This window comes from Sorex fumeus, unplaced genomic scaffold, assembly GCF_029834395.1.
Source record: "Sorex fumeus unplaced genomic scaffold, SorFum_2.1 ptg000071l, whole genome shotgun sequence".
NCBI lineage: Eukaryota > Metazoa > Chordata > Mammalia > Eulipotyphla > Soricidae > Sorex > Sorex fumeus.
The window spans coordinates 964,114-978,772 of NW_026606128.1; the positions used below are offsets into that span (position 1 = coordinate 964,114).

The 14,659-nt window shown below is 50.9% G+C and overlaps 1 non-coding gene across 1 annotated transcript; it reads right to left on the reverse strand.

The window, feature by feature from the left end:
• Window positions 1-12,627: 12,627 nt before the first annotated feature.
• On the reverse strand, window positions 12,628-12,754 carry LOC130037222 (small nucleolar RNA SNORA9). Its single transcript, XR_008794476.1, has one exon. It is a non-coding gene; the product is annotated as a small nucleolar RNA SNORA9 (small nucleolar RNA).
• Window positions 12,755-14,659: the final 1,905 nt, after the last annotated feature.

Sequence of the window (14,659 nt, forward strand, 5' to 3'; positions counted from 1 at the left end):
GGGCGGGCTGTACCTGTTGGAATTGGAGCCGTTCAGCTTTGTTGCCCAGAGCTGGGCCTCTGTGCCCGTCCTCCGCGGATCAGGGGTTGAAAACCGGCTGTCTCGGGGCTGTTTCTAGATGCGCGTGCCCAGAGAGGAACCCAGGCCCTTAGGGGCGGGCTGTACCTGTTGGAATTGGAGCCGTTCAGCTTTGTTGCCCAGAGCTGGGCCTCTGTGCCCGTCCCACGCGGATCAGGGGTTGAAAACCGGCTGTCTCGGGGCTGTTTCTAGATGCGCGTGCCCAGAGAGGAACCCAGGCCCTTGGGGGCGGGCTGTACCTGTTGGAATTGGAGCCGTTCAGCTTTGTTGCCCAAAGCTGGGCCTCTGTGCCCGTCCCACGCGGATCAGGGGTTGAAAACCGGCTGTCTCGGGGCTGTTTCTAGATGCGCGTGCCCAGAGAGGAACCCAGGCCCTTAGGGGCGGGGTGTACCTGTTGGAATTGGAGCCGTTCAGCTTTGTTGCCCAGAGCTGGGCCTCTGTGCCCGTCCCACGCGGATCAGGGGTTGAAAACCGGCTTTCTCGGGGCTGTTTCTAGATGCGCGTGCCCAGAGAGGAACCCAGGCCCTTGGGGGCGGGCTGTACCTGTTGGAATTGGAGCCGTTCAGCTTTGTTGCCCAGAGCTGGGCCTCTGTGCCCGTCCCACGCGGATCAGGGGTTGAAAACCGGCTGTCTCGGGGCTGTTTCTAGATGCGCGTGCCCAGAGAGGAACCCAGGCCCTTAGGGGCGGGCTGTACCTGTTGGAATTGGAGCCGTTCAGCTTTGTTGCCCAGAGCTGGGCCTCTGTGCCCGTCCCACGCGGATCAGGGGTTGAAAACCGGCTGTCTCGGGGCTGTTTCTAGATGCGCGTGCCCAGAGAGGAACCCAGGCCCTTAGGGGCGGGCTGTACCTGTTGGAATTGGAGCCGTTCAGCTTTGTTGCCCAGAGCTGGGCCTCTGTGCCCGTCCCACGCGGATCAGGGGTTGAAAACCGGCTGTCTCGGGGCTGTTTCTAGATGCGCGTGCCCAGAGAGGAACCCAGGCCCTTGGGGGCGGGCTGTACCTGTTGGAATTGGAGCCGTTCAGCTTTGTTGCCCAGAGCTGGGCCTCTGTGCCCGTCCCACGCGGATCAGGGGTTGAAAACCGGCTGTCTCGGGGCTGTTTCTAGATGCGCGTGCCCAGAGAGGAACCCAGGCCCTTAGGGGCGGGCTGTACCTGTTGGAATTGGAGCCGTTCAGCTTTGTTGCCCAGAGCTGGGCCTCTGTGCCCGTCCCACGCGGATCAGGGGTTGAAAACCGGCTGTCTCGGGGCTGTTTCTAGATGCGCGTGCCCAGAGAGGAACCCAGGCCCTTAGGGGCGGGCTGTACCTGTTGGAATTGGAGCCGTTCAGCTTTGTTGCCCAGAGCTGGGCCTCTGTGCCCGTCCCACGCGGATCAGCGGTTGAAAACCGGCTGTCTCGGGGCTGTTTCTAGATGCGCGTGCCCAGAGAGGAACCCAGGCCCTTGGGGGCGGGCTGTACCTGTTGGAATTGGAGCCGTTCAGCTTTGTTGCCCAGAGCTGGGCCTCTGTGCCCGTCCCACGCGGATCAGGGGTTGAAAACCGGCTGTCTCGGGGCTGTTTCTAGATGCGCGTGCCCAGAGTGGAACTCAGGCCATTAGGGGCGGGCTGTACCTGTTGGAATTGGAGCCGTTCAGCTTTGTTGCCCAGAGCTGGGCCTCTGTGCCCGTCCCACGCGGATCAGGGGTTGAAAACCGGCTGTCTCGGGGCTGTTTCTAGATGCGCGTGCTCAGAGAGGAACCCAGGCCCTTAGGGGCGGGCTGTACCTGTTGGAATTGGAGCCGTTCAGCTTTGTTGCCCAGAGCTGGGCCTCTGTGCCCGTCCCACGCGGATCAGGGGTTGAAAACCGGCTGTCTCGGGGCTGTTTCTAGATGCGCGTGCCCAGAGAGGAACCCAGGCCCTTGGGGGCGGGCTGTACCTGTTGGAATTGGAGCCGTTCAGCTTTGTTGCCCAGAGCTGGGCCTCTGTGCCCGTCCCACGCGGATCAGGGGTTGAAAACCGGCTGTCTCGGGGCTGTTTCTAGATGCGCGTGCCCAGAGAGGAACCCAGGCCCTTAGGGGCGGGCTGTACCTGTTGGAATTGGAGCCGTTCAGCTTTGTTGCCCAGAGCTGGGCCTCTGTGCCCGTCCCACGCGGATCAGGGGTTGAAAACCGGCTGTCTCGGGGCTGTTTCTAGATGCGCGTGCCCAGAGAGGAACCCAGGCCCTTAGGGGCGGGCTGTACCTGTTGGAATTGGAGCCGTTCAGCTTTGTTGCCCAGAGCTGGGCCTCTGTGCCCGTCCCACGCGGATCAGGGGTTGAAAACCGGCTGTCTCGGGGCTGTTTCTAGATGCGCGTGCCCAGAGAGGAACCCAGGCCCTTGGGGGCGGGCTGTACCTGTTGGAATTGGAGCCGTTCAGCTTTGTTGCCCAGAGCTGGGCCTCTGTGCCCGTCCCACGCGGATCAGGGGTTGAAAACCGGCTGTCTCGGGGCTGTTTCTAGATGCGCGTGCCCAGAGAGGAACCCAGGCCCTTAGGGGCGGGCTGTACCTGTTGGAATTGGAGCCGTTCAGCTTTGTTGCCCAGAGCTGGGCCTCTGTGCCCGTCCCACGCGGATCAGGGGTTGAAAACCGGCTGTCTCGGGGCTGTTTCTAGATGCGCGTGCCCAGAGAGGAACCCAGGCCCTTAGGGGCGGGCTGTACCTGTTGGAATTGGAGCCGTTCAGCTTTGTTGCCCAGAGCTGGGCCTCTGTGCCCGTCCCACGCGGATCAGCGGTTGAAAACCGGCTGTCTCGGGGCTGTTTCTAGATGCGCGTGCCCAGAGAGGAACCCAGGCCCTTGGGGGCGGGCTGTACCTGTTGGAATTGGAGCCGTTCAGCTTTGTTGCCCAGAGCTGGGCCTCTGTGCCCGGCCCACGCGGATCAGGGGTTGAAAACCGGCTGTCTCGGGGCTGTTTCTAGATGCGCGTGCCCAGAGTGGAACTCAGGCCATTAGGGGCGGGCTGTACCTTTTGGAATTGGAGCCGTTCAGCTTTGTTGCCCAGAGCTGGGCCTCTGTGCCCGTCCCACGCGGATCAGGGGTTGAAAACCGGCTGTCTCGGGGCTGTTTCTAGATGCGCGTGCTCAGAGAGGAACCCAGGCCCTTAGGGGCGGGCTGTACCTGTTGGAATTGGAGCCGTTCAGCTTTGTTGCCCAGAGCTGGGCCTCTGTGCCCGTCCCACGCGGATCAGGGGTTGAAAACCGGCTGTCTCGGGGCTGTTTCTAGATGCGCGTGCCCAGAGAGGAACCCAGGCCCTTGGGGGCGGGCTGTACCTGTTGGAATTGGAGCCGTTCAGCTTTGTTGCCCAGAGCTGGGCCTCTGTGCCCGTCCCACGCGGATCAGGGGTTGAAAACCGGCTGTCTCGGGGCTGTTTCTAGATGCGCGTGCCCAGAGAGGAACCCAGGCCCTTAGGGGCGGGCTGTACCTGTTGGAATTGGAGCCGTTCAGCTTTGTTGCCCAGAGCTGGGCCTCTGTGCCCGTCCCACGCGGATCAGGGGTTGAAAACCGGCTGTCTCGGGGCTGTTTCTAGATGCGCGTGCCCAGAGAGGAACCCTGGCCCTTAGGGGCGGGCTGTACCTGTTGGAATTGGAGCCGTTCAGCTTTGTTGCCCAGAGCTGGGCCTCTGTGCCCGTCCCACGCGGATCAGGGGTTGAAAACCGGCTGTCTCGGGGCTGTTTCTAGATGCGCGTGCCCAGAGAGGAACCCAGGCCCTTGGGGGCGGGCTGTACCTGTTGGAATTGGAGCTGTTCAGCTTTGTTGCCCAGAGCTGGGCCTCTGTGCCCGTCCCACGCGGATCAGGGGTTGAAAACCGGCTGTCTCGGGGCTGTTTCTAGATGCGCGTGCCCAGAGAGGAACCCAGGCCCTTGGGGGCGGGCTGTACCTGTTGGAATTGGAGCCGTTCAGCTTTGTTGCCCAGAGCTGGGCCTCTGTGCCCGTCCCACGCGGATCAGGGGTTGAAAACCGGCTGTCTCGGGGCTGTTTCTAGATGCGCGTGCCCAGAGTGGAACTCAGGCCATTAGGGGCGGGCTGTACCTGTTGGAATTGGAGCCGTTCAGCTTTGTTGCCCAGAGCTGGGCCTCTGTGCCCGTCCCACGCGGATCAGGGGTTGAAAACCGGCTGTCTCGGGGCTGTTTCTAGATGCGCGTGCTCAGAGAGGAACCCAGGCCCTTAGGGGCGGGCTGTACCTGTTGGAATTGGAGCCGTTCAGCTTTGTTGCCCAGAGCTGGGCCTCTGTGCCCGTCCCACGCGGATCAGGGGTTGAAAACCGGCTGTCTCGGGGCTGTTTCTAGATGCGCGTGCCCAGAGAGGAACCCAGGCCCTTGGGGGCGGGCTGTACCTGTTGGAATTGGAGCCGTTCAGCTTTGTTGCCCAGAGCTGGGCCTCTGTGCCCGTCCCACGCGGATCAGGGGTTGAAAACCGGCTGTCTCGGGGCTGTTTCTAGATGCGCGTGCCCAGAGAGGAACCCAGGCCCTTAGGGGCGGGCTGTACCTGTTGGAATTGGAGCCGTTCAGCTTTGTTGCCCAGAGCTGGGCCTCTGTGCCCGTCCCACGCGGATCAGGGGTTGAAAACCGGCTGTCTCGGGGCTGTTTCTAGATGCGCGTGCCCAGAGAGGAACCCAGGCCCTTAGGGGCGGGCTGTACCTGTTGGAATTGGAGCCGTTCAGCTTTGTTGCCCAGAGCTGGGCCTCTGTGCCCGTCCCACGCGGATCAGGGGTTGAAAACCGGCTGTCTCGGGGCTGTTTCTAGATGCGCGTGCCCAGAGAGGAACCCAGGCCCTTGGGGGCGGGCTGTACCTGTTGGAATTGGAGCTGTTCAGCTTTGTTGCCCAGAGCTGGGCCTCTGTGCCCGTCCCACGCGGATCAGGGGTTGAAAACCGGCTGTCTCGGGGCTGTTTCTAGATGCGCGTGCCCAGAGAGGAACCCAGGCCCTTAGGGGCGGGCTGTACCTGTTGGAATTGGAGCCGTTCAGCTTTGTTGCCCAGAGCTGGGCCTCTGTGCCCGTCCCACGCGGATCAGGGGTTGAAAACCGGCTGTCTCGGGGCTGTTTCTAGATACGCGTGCCCAGAGAGGAACCCAGGCCCTTAGGGGCGGGCTGTACCTGTTGGAATTGGAGCCGTTCAGCTTTGTTGCCCAGAGCTGGGCCTCTGTGCCCGTCCCACGCGGATCAGGGGTTGAAAACCGGCTGTCTCGGGGCTGTTTCTAGATGCGCGTGCCCAGAGAGGAACCCAGGCCCTTAGGGGCGGGCTGTACCTGTTGGAATTGGAGCCGTTCAGCTTTGTTGCCCAGAGCTGGGCCTCTGTGCCCGTCCCACGCGGATCAGGGGTTGAAAACCGGCTGTCTCGGGGCTGTTTCTAGATGCGAGTGCCCAGAGAGGAACCCAGGCCCTTGGGGGCGGGCTGTACCTGTTGGAATTGGAGCCGTTCAGCTTTGTTGCCCAGAGCTGGGCCTCTGTGCCCGTCCCACGCGGATCAGGGGTTGAAAACCGGCTGTCTCGGGGCTGTTTCTAGATGCGCGTGCCCAGAGAGGAACCCAGGCCCTTAGGGGCGGGCTGTACCTGTTGAAATTGGAGCCGTTCAGCTTTGTTGCCCAGAGCTGGGCCTCTGTGCCCGTCCCACGCGGATCAGCGGTTGAAAACCGGCTGTCTCGGGGCTGTTTCTAGATGCGCGTGCCCAGAGAGGAACCCAGGCCCTTGGGGGCGGGCTGTACCTGTTGGAATTGGAGCCGTTCAGCTTTGTTGCCCAGAGCTGGGCCTCTGTGCCCGTCCCACGGGGATCAGGGGTTGAAAACCGGCTGTCTCGGGGCTGTTTCTAGATGCGCGTGCCCAGAGTGGAACTCAGGCCCTTAGGGGCGGGCTGTACCTGTTGGAATTGGAGCCGTTCAGCTTTGTTGCCCAGAGCTGGGCCTCTGTGCCCGTCCCACGCGGATCAGGGGTTGAAAACCGGCTGTCTCGGGGCTGTTTCTAGATGCGCGTGCCCAGAGAGGAACCCAGGCCCTTAGGGGCGGGCTGTACCTGTTGGAATTGGAGCCGTTCAGCTTTGTTGCCCAGAGCTGGGCCTCTGTGCCCGTCCCACGCGGATCAGGGGTTGAAAACCGGCTGTCTCGGGGCTGTTTCTAGATGCGCGTGCCCAGAGAGGAACCCAGGCCCTTGGGGGCGGGCTGTACCTGTTGGAATTGGAGCCGTTCAGCTTTGTTGCCCAGAGCTGGGCCTCTGTGCCCGTCCCACGCGGATCAGGGGTTGAAAACCGGCTGTCTCGGGGCTGTTTCTAGATGCGCGTGCCCAGAGAGGAACCCAGGCCATTAGGGGCGGGCTGTACCTGTTGGAATTGGAGCCGTTCAGCTTTGTTGCCCAGAGCTGGGCCTCTGTGCCCGTCCTCCGCGGATCAGGGGTTGAAAACCGGCTGTCTCGGGGCTGTTTCTAGATGCGCGTGCCCAGAGAGGAACCCAGGCCCTTGGGGGCGGGCTGTACCTGTTGGAATTGGAGCCGTTCAGCTTTGTTGCCCAGAGCTGGGCCTCTGTGCCCGTCCCACGCGGATCAGGGGTTGAAAACCGGCTGTCTCGGGGCTGTTTCTAGATGCGCGTGCCCAGAGAGGAACCCAGGCCCTTAGGGGCGGGCTGTACCTGTTGGAATTGGAGCCGTTCAGCTTTGTTGCCCAGAGCTGGGCCTCTGTGCCCGTCCCACACGGATCAGGGGTTGAAAACCGGCTGTCTCGGGGCTGTTTCTAGCTGCGCGTGCCCAGAGAGGAACCCAGGCCCTTGGGGGCGGGCTGTACCTGTTGGAATTGGAGCCGTTCAGCTTTGTTGCCCAGAGCTGGGCCTCTGTGCCCGTCCCCCGCGGATCAGGGGTTGAAAACCGGCTGTCTCGGGGCTGTTTCTAGATGCGCGTGCCCAGAGAGGAACCCAGGCCCTTGGGGGCGGGCTGTACCTGTTGGAATTGGAGCCGTTCAGCTTTGTTGCCCAGAGCTGGGCCTCTGTGCCCGTCCCACGCAGATCAGGGGTTGAAAACCGGCTGTCTCGGGGCTGTTTCTAGATGCGCGTGCCCAGAGAGGAACCCAGGCCCTTGGGGGCGGGCTGTACCTGTTGGAATTGGAGCCGTTCAGCTTTGTTGCCCAGAGCTGGGCCTCTGTGCCCGTCCCCCGCGGATCAGGGGTTGAAAACCGGCTGTCTCGGGGCTGTTTCTAGCTGCGCGTGCCCAGAGAGGAACCCAGGCCCTTGGGGGCGGGCTGTACCTGTTGGAATTGGAGCCGTTCAGCTTTGTTGCCCAGAGCTGGGCCTCTGTGCCCGTCCCCCGCGGATCAGGGGTTGAAAACCGGCTGTCTCGGGGCTTTTTCTAGATGCGCGTGCCCAGAGAGGAACCCAGGCCCTTGGGGGCGGGCTGTACCTGTTGGAATTGGAGCCGTTCAGCTTTGTTGCCCAGAGCTGGGCCTCTGTGCCCGTCCCACGCGGATCAGGGGTTGAAAACCGGCTGTCTCGGGGCTGTTTCTAGCTGCGCGTGCCCAGAGAGGAACCCAGGCCCTTGGGGGCGGGCTGTACCTAAAAAGGATGTTTAAGTCAATACAGTTCAATGCCACCTTAAAAATCAAACACATTAGTTTATAATGCGAAACTTACTCAGTATTGTCATGACATTATAAAATAAATAAAACTGCATCCTTAATAACAAATTGCAATCTTCAGATTAGTTATGTGGATAGATTATTGCCTTATTCACAGAAAAATTTTAGAAAACAAGAAAGCGTACATGCTGTCTGAAAACCCAGAAAACAGGAGCAGGTATTAAAAGCAGAAATAATGGTGCCTCGCCTGGACTCCTTAACCCCTCCTCCTCTATACCACATGGACGCTCAGACTGCAGAAAGAGCTGTCAGAAACCTAAGAAACTGAGATGGGACATTTTGGCTTTCAAGTAACTTTTCCAATACCTAATAATCTATATAATTTCTTAGTCTTTTAACAAAGAATACACTGAACTAACAACATTTTTAAGTTATGCAACTCAGATTTATGTAAAAACAATTGTTTCCGATAATGCTCAATAACATTAAAGGTATATTACAGAGATAGGTATATTATTATGGCCATTCGCTTTGAAAGAAATTCCGAGAATAAACATAGCTTTCAACGTTAATTCACACAATGAATATATGACCAACTTTAATTTTATTTATTTATTTATTTTTTGCTTTTTGGGTCACACCTGGAGATGCACAGGGCTTACTCCTGGCTCTGCACTCAGGAGTTACTCCTGGCGGTGCTCAGGGGACCGTATGGGATGCTGGGAATAGAACCCGGGTCGGCCACGTGCAAGGCAAACGCCCTACCCGCTGTGCTATCTCTCCAGCCCCGACCAACTTTAATTTTAAATGGTATATCTGCTGACTAAAAAATATGCAAAACATTTAAAACACATACACTTCAGCAAAATTAATGGATACTTCTTTTCTATAAAATTATGTAAAGGGTTTAAATTAACTTTTATCTTTGACTTTAGTGAATTTAAACTATGTGTAATAATAATATTATCATCCATATAGGAAAGGAAAAAATCAAGCTCTCACTATTCGCAGATGATATGATACTATATCTAGAGAATCCTAAAAGCCTCTACCAAGAAACTCCTTGAAACAATAGACTTGGACAATAAAGTCGCAGTACCCAAAAATTGTGCCCCAGAAAATCAAGTACCTCGGAATCAGCCTAAGGAGTAAAGGACCTCTACAAAGAAAACTGCAAAACGCTACTCCACAAAATAAAAGAGGACATGAGGAAATGGAAACATATCGCCTGCTAATGAATAGGAAGAATTAATATTGTCAAAATGGCAATACTCCCCAAGGCACTATACAGATTCAATGTGATCCCTATGAAGATAGCCATGAAATTCTTCAAAGAAATGGATCATCAAGCACTCCTAGAATTCATTTGGAGCAACAAATGCTCACGAATAGCTAAAGCAATTCTTGGGGAAAAGGGTGGGGAGGCATCACCCTCTCCATCCTCAAACTCTACTACAAAGTGGTAAGAATAGTTGTAATAAGTACCAGGAGGTCTGCTCCACGTCTTGGAAGCCGGCAGCACATGCTGGGGGAAAGGGCAGTTCAGACAGAAAAGGAAACACCAAGTAAAGGGTGTTTGGAGGACTCGCTGGGGATGCAAGATGCGTGCTGAAAGGCTGAAAGTAGACTATAGACCGAACACGGTGGCCACTCAATACCTCTATTGCAAACCCCAACACCCTAAAGGAAAGAGAGAGAAAAAGGGAATGCCCTGCCATAGAGGTGGGGTGGGGTGGGGGTGGGGTAGTGGGCAGGCTACTGGGTTCATTGGTGGAGAATGGATGGGCACTAGTGGATGATGGGTACTTGATCATTGTGTAACTGAAACCCAAATACGACAGTTTGTAAGTCTATTTACAAACTAGTTACCATGTAGCTGTACATGGTATCTCACTAATATATATATATAATCATTACAACATATAATTATAAATTAAACTCATAAAAATTAAATTTACAAAATTCAAGGAGATTAATCTTTACAATATAATTAAGGGAAAAGTTTTATAGAAATACGAACTACCTAGTCATGCATGGTGTCCAGTATTTGATTTAACCAGTCATATATAACGTAAAATCTTCTTGAGATGCACATGTCAGTCATTTCTTGGAATTATTTAAAAAAAGGAAATCTATCAAAACAAAAAATAGATTAATTTCTTACATTTCAGATATTTATCATTTTTCTCTAAGAAAGCATCTTTAAATAAACTAGTAACTTGATAAAACAGAACTGAGCTTGAAATTCACTAGAACAAATTAACAGTAGGCACAAACTAGGCAAATTTTCAGCAACTGAGTAGTTTCTCATATTTTATGTGTTTCTAATTTCTCTAAGAGTTTCTTTAAATAAACTACTTCATAAAAAAGAATTGAGCTTAAAAATTCACTAGGACAAATGAATACTAGGCACAAAATGGGCAAAATATCAGGTAGTGCAACAGGCAGAGTGCTCTCATTGAGCATGTAGCCAGACTTGATCTTCAGCACCCTGATCATCATCAGGACTGAGCCCTGAGCACAGGGACAGGAGTAAGTCCTGAGCACGCCCAGGTGTGGCTTAATCAAAGCCCACCCACAAATGTTTTCCCTCAATTCCCTGTTCTGTCACAATCACATCTCAGGGTTCATTCCCACTGCTGACTGTCAAATACACTTACTTTGCTTCTTCATCCTCCACATGAGGACGATCATCTGGCATTTGTCTTTTTCTTCTCAGCTCACTTATTATAACAGCTTCCAATTCCATCCAAGTTTCATCCAGGTGAAGCTTTCACCTCTTCTCACAGTTGAGCGGTATTGCACGTGTGTTTGTACAAGCTCTTTATCCACTCATCTCTTGTGGGCACTTGCGTTGTTTCCAAATCCTGGCTGCAGTCAACAATGCTGTGATGAGTACAGGTGTGGAGATGTCCTTCAGGCTGAGCCAAACCAGTCTCTCCAATGAAAAATGAGGTTCCTATCTGGCACACCCCCACTGGCACTTACTCATTTCTGGCTTTGTGTTACACATTTGTGAGTCCCCATGTGAGTGATGTCTTATTTTCACTTTGATTTGCATTTCCCTTATAATCAATGATGACGAATTTCCTTTGCCTCTGGGTCAATTTCACATCTTGAGACCATGTCATTCCTTTCCTTTCCACATTTTTGAATCGGTTTTTCTGATGGAGAGTTTTTTTTTTTTTAGTGAAATATCATGAGGTACAGTTGTAGATTTACAAATTTTTGTGCTTGGGTTTCGGTCATACCATGATCAAATACCCATCCCTCCACCAGTGCCCATTTTCCACTACCATGGATAATATCCCTCCCCCCCATCCCCCCATCCCCCCGTGCCACTGTGGCAGGGCATTCCCTTTTGTTCTCTCTCTTCTTTTTGTGTTGTGGTCAGCAAAAGAGGCATTGAGTGGCAAACATGTTCAGTCCATAGTCTACTTTCAACATGCATCTCCCCTCTTGGGAGGATCCTCCAAACACCCTCCATTTGGTGCTCCCTTCTCTATCTGAACTGCCCTATCCCCTAGAATACCCGGCTGGCCTCTAAGCTATGGAGTAATCCTCCTGGTGTTGATCTCAGCTATTCTTGGGTATTAATCTCATATTTTGTTATTTTATATCCCCCAGATGAATGCAATCTTTCTATGCCTAACCCTCTCTTTCTGACTCATTTCGCTTAGCATGATACTTTCCATGTTGTACCACTTGTGTGTAAATTTCATGATTTCATCTTTTCTAAGAGCTACATAGTACTCCATTGTGTAGATGTACCAAAGTTTCTTTAACCAGTCATCTTTTCTTGAGCACTCAGATTTCTTTCAGTTTCTGGCTACTGTAAAGAGTGCTGTAATGAACAAACAAGTGCAGATGTCACTTCGACTATACATTTTTGCCTCTCTGAGATATATTCCCAGGAATGGTATTGCTGGGTCAAATGGGAGCTCAATTTCTAATTTTTTGAGAAGCGTCCATACTGTTTTCCAAAAGGGCTGAACTAGTCGGCATTCCCACCAGCAGTGAAGGAGTGTCCCTTTCTCGCCACATCTGTGGCAGCATCAATTGCTTTTGTTCTTTTGAATGTGGGCCAGTCTCTGAGGTGTGAGATGGTATCTCATTGTGGTTTTGATCTGCATCTCCCTGATGATTAATGATGTAGAGCATTTTCTCATGTGCTTTTTTGCCATTTGGATTTCTTCTTTGAGAAAGTTTCTGTTCATTTCATTGCCCCATTTTTTGATGGGGTTGGATGTTTTCTTCTTGTGGAGTTCAACCAGTACTTTGTATATCCTTGATATCAACCCCTTGTCAGATGTGTATTCGGCGAATATTCTTTCCCATTCTGTAGACTGTCTTTGTATTTTGGTCACTGTTTCTTTGGAGGTGCAGAAGCTTCTTAGTTTAAGAAAGTCCCATTTATCTATCTCTGTTTTCACTTGCTCAGTCAGTGGCATGGCATCTTTGAAGATACCATTAGCTTCAATGTCATGGAGGGTTTTGCCAACTTTGTCTTCAATGTTCCTTATGGTTTCTGGTCTGATGTTGAGGTCTTTAATCCATTTTGATCTTACTTTTGTACATGGTGTTAGGCAGAGTTCTGAGCCCATTTTTTTGCATGTAGTGATGGAGAGCTTTAAGAGCACTTTATGTATCTTAGATATTAGTCCTTTATCTTGCGTATGGTCTCAAAATCCTTTCAATCAGCAGAATGTCTTTTAATTGTAGGGCACATTGCTCACAGAATGCAGAAGTGTTCTAGTTTGATATAGTTCCGTTTCTGTTTTTATTACCTTTGCCACTTGAGTTCTTACATTTCAGACTTCACTGTGGTCATGATTTTGGAGAGTCTTGCCTCTGTTTCCCCAATGGATTTTTCAAGATTCAAGTGCAATATAAAAATTTTAATTTACTTGAGTTGATTTTTGTTTACAGGGTGAAAGAGGGGTCTATTTTTCCCTTATTGCTTCTGTTTTATTCTTTTTCTTATTTTTCACGATTGTCTGAGATTTCTAACACCTTACTCTGAATGGAGCAGGTCAAGATCTCACAACGTTTCATAATTGCAAGCACTGTGGGAAAGCACAGGGTCACTCCAGACCCAAGTATGATGAAGGCTTGCACCTAATTTCATTTTTTTAAATTGTGACTATCTAGTTTTCCCGTAATCATTGGCTAAAGAGGTTTCCTTGCTCCAATTCATGCACTTCTTCATAAATAAATTGCTCATGCATCTGAGGGTTTCTCCCTGACTTCTCAATCCTATGCCATTGAGAAGAGACTTTTTTTCTTCCGGTACCAACCAATTTTGATTGCTAAAGCTTTGTGTCAGAATTTGAAGTCTGGGGACACAATGCCTCCCATTTTTCCTCAAGATTGCTTTGGCTATGTCAGGAGTTTTGTAGCTTAATGCAAATTTTAGAAAAATTTACTCCATGTCCTTGAATAATGCCACGGAAATTTTTTTCACAATTGCTGTTTCTGTAAACTACTTTGAGTTAAGATAGTCATTTTCAAGATGGCAATTATTATGATCCTTAAACCAAGAATATTTTTCTATTACATTAGGTCATTTTAAATTCCTTTCAGAAGTTTTGCAGTTTATACTAAATAGGTCTTTTACCTCTTTTGTTAAACTAAGGGGTTTCTGTTTTTTACATGATTGCAATCGGGTTTATTTCTATTCTGGATTTGGGTTTTTTGTTGTTGTTGTTGTTTGTTTGTTTACATGTAAGAATAAATTAGAATCCTGTGCACTGGTTTTGTAGCCTGCTACTTTACTATATAAATATATTGTGTTGAGGAGTTTTTCAGAGGAGCCTTTTTGGGTTCCTACATACGAAATTCCTAACAGTGCTTTGTAGGTTTTAATAAGTAAATCTTTCACCTCCTTTCTAAAAATTGATTACACATTACCTAATGTTTTTCATAACTATAAGCAGGATTTTTAAATTAAATCACTCGTTTATCATTGTTTACATATAAAATCACAAAAGATTTTCCTGTTTGCTTTCGTAAGCTGCAACTTTCCTGTAAAGATTTATTGCTTCTAGGAGTGTTTAATGAATGATTGGTTATGCAGTCTTACGGTTCTTGATATGTCATTTGTAAACAGTGAATTTGATTTCTTTGCCAATTTGAACACAAATTTAAATTTTTTTCTTGCTTAATTTCTGTGGCAGCAGCTATCAGAACTGTATTGAATAATAGTGCTTTCAATATATTGTTACATCCATAACAGCGTTGGGAAGTCAAGCACTAAAGAAACAAATTGTGATTGAAGCCGACTTCAGGTTAACCATGTCACCATAACACTAGAAAATACTTTATCTGTGAAACAAACAAACAAAAAACTATAATGTATTTACAGAATAAAATAAGGGATTCACACTGTGCTAACATACACCTACAGAGAACAAAGGCAGTAAGAAAAATACAAAACCCAAGAAAAGTGAGACAGAAATAACATTTTTCCCTTTCTGATATTTGGGCCATTCTCAGTGGTACCTGAGAGTGACTCCCAGTTATTTGCTTGGGGACTTCCTGTGGACCTTTGGGGGCCAAGCAGTGCCAGGGACCCAGCACAGGAGATTCATGGCAAAACATGCTCTCAAGCCATTTGAGTCATTGCTCTGGACAGAGGATTATTTTTTAAGGGCAATACTGACTCTGTCCCCAGTGGCAATTACTTTTAATATAAGTTTACTCTTCCCCATAAAAAAACATAAATGGCCAAATACATTAAAAAAAAAAAAAGGCCCTCCCGTTGTTCGTCGATTTGCTCGAGCGGGCCCAGTAACGTCTCCATTGGAGATTTTGTTGTTACTGTGTTTGGTATATCGAATACATCACGGGTGGCTTGCCAGGCTCTGCCGTGCAGGCGAGATACTCTCCGCAGCTTGCCGGGCTCTCCGAGAGGGGCAGAGGAATCCAACTCGGGTTGGCCATGTTGGCTGCATGCAAGGCAAATGCCCTACCGCTGTGCTAAATTTTTAAAAACACACAAAAGCCAGTAACCTACTTTATATT